Here is a 2,209-nt window from a genome sequence, read left to right on the forward strand (position 1 = left end):
AACTTCAGACAGAAAGGCCCACAAACAAACAGCAACTGAAAGCCGCTGCAGTAAAGGCCTGGCAGAGCATTAAAAAGGAGGAAATTCAGCATCTGGTGATGTCCAGGAGTTCAAGACTTCAGGCTGTCATTGCCAGCAAAGGGTTTTCAACCAAGTATTAGAAATGAACATTTTATTTCCAGTTATTTAATTTGTCCAATTACTTTTGAGTCCCTGAAATGAAGGGATTGTGTTCAAAAAATGCTTTAGTTGCCTCACATTTTTATGCAATCGTTTTGTTCACCCCACTGAATTAAAGCTGAAAGTCTGCACTTCAACTGCATCTGAGTTGTTTCATTTAAAATTCATTGTGGTAATGTACAGAACCAAAATTAGAAAAACGTTGTCTGTCCAAATATTTATGGATCTAACTGTATGTGTATATACACATACATACATACATACATACACACACACATATATATGTTTAATGCCAAAAGCAGGAAACTGGCAGCATAGCCAAGGAACGCAGTGTACAGTATACCATGCAGTACATGCCCAGCGCTTCATGTATTCAAGAGCATCACAATGCTGTCACAAGGAAGGAGCCATGGTCTCTGATATATGCACATACAAGTTCAACCGGACACACATTTAACTAGGACATGGTGCAAGTAAAATTCGACACTAATACTAAAAGTACTAGATAGCTGGCTGAATCATGGCTATCAAACAAAAATGCCATCAACAGACAGTTGGACATGAACCTAGCATATCCAGGCTTAAAAAGAAGAACATCCACATATTAACTAAGACTTTATGACTAACACCCTCCGAATCCCACCTTATTATTCCAAACCCCCTTACACTCACCTAATAATAATAATAATACATGTAATTTCCCATGCTACCTCCCCCCTTTCCTGATTTGCTATATATTGCCTTGGATTCCTGTAAGTCTAATTCATTTTCCTCTGAAGATGATTCCTGATAGGGGTTGAAAGCTTAGGAGTAAAAAACTATTTAAAGATACGTGACTCATCTTCTCTCTTTGCGGATTTCTAGCTGCACACGTACTGTATAATATATGCATACATACAGATTAATTCAGACCCACCAACCTGACAAGCAAATATAAGGAATGTGAGGGAGGAGCGGGAATGCTTGGATAAATCTCATGCGGAAACAAGCAACAATCAGACTGCAAACAGACATCAGGGTGTGGGATTCTCACAACAGCACTGCTAACCACTGTGCCGCCATGTCACCCTGTTTATATTTATGTCTTCTTACTTGTTTCGTTTAATATTTATATTGTTGCTGTTTACATATCGCAAACAAATGTTTAACCGCTTTCTACGAATGGCAAAAAAACGTTTAATTGCTTCTTACATATGGCAGATATGTAATATGTTTAACGGATTTAGCCACTGATGGGACAAAGAAATGAGTATGACATTTACTATTGACATAGTCATATTCGTAACTGGTAGTTCCAAATTTTCAAAACGTCTTGAAATCAGAACAGATTACTAACAAAACGGTTGGTTTTACAGGATCATTAATTACCGGTTAAAGACTCACTATAAAACACACCGCAAGCACCTCAAGTATTCCACGGCTAAACACAGTTCTCTTCTCGTCGCGTACCTCTTTAAACTCTAGTAACGCCGACGATCCTCTTCAGCGGTTTGTAAATGAGAGAATTCAGTAATGAATACATTACACGAGAGAATTTCCTGCGCTTCCTCCGCCTTGATGTTCTCGTTTGTCTTCCTCCTCCCTGAAGCGCGCGAGTTGGCCGAGCTGTACGACGTCTCCGGCCACGCGCCTGGCAGGCTCAGCTGACTTCGCGCTCGGAGAAAGCCCGCGCTTTTAAATAGGCGGAAGCCGGCGAGGCACCTCCGAGCCACCCGGTTACGGGGTTTAAACAGCAGAACTACAAGCCCAGCGACAACATCTTTCTTTCTTAAGATATTTTTTTTCCGAATTAGGATCCAGCAGCATCCACATCTGGTTGCATTCATCTTTATAAAATGATTTTTGTTTTATTAATAGAAGTGCCTTGGGGATACATCCGATGGCAGAACACACTTTAGGTCAGTACACCCTTGAAAGAAAGCTATTGTAGCAATGTGTTGTATATTGTGGACACAGAGATAATGTAGAAAAGTTCACTTGATTGCATTGGTAATAACCTTACTAGACAGTGACTTTGTAGAGAAAAACG

The 2,209-nt window shown here is 40.1% G+C and overlaps 1 protein-coding gene across 2 annotated transcripts in view; it reads right to left on the bottom strand.

The window, feature by feature from the left end:
• The window catches only part of LOC114664439 (F-box only protein 47-like), a 29,699-nt gene extending 27,938 nt beyond the window's left edge, over nt 1–1,761 (bottom strand). For both annotated transcript variants that reach the window (XM_028818521.2, XM_051936242.1), the window contains exon 1: nt 1,630–1,761. The gene's annotated coding sequence lies outside the window, so the exon portion shown is untranslated. The remainder of the gene's footprint in view (nt 1–1,629) is intronic.
• Nucleotides 1,762–2,209: the final 448 nt, after the last annotated feature.

Source organism: Erpetoichthys calabaricus, chromosome 14 (genome assembly GCF_900747795.2).
Source record: "Erpetoichthys calabaricus chromosome 14, fErpCal1.3, whole genome shotgun sequence".
Taxonomy (NCBI): domain Eukaryota; kingdom Metazoa; phylum Chordata; class Cladistia; order Polypteriformes; family Polypteridae; genus Erpetoichthys; species Erpetoichthys calabaricus.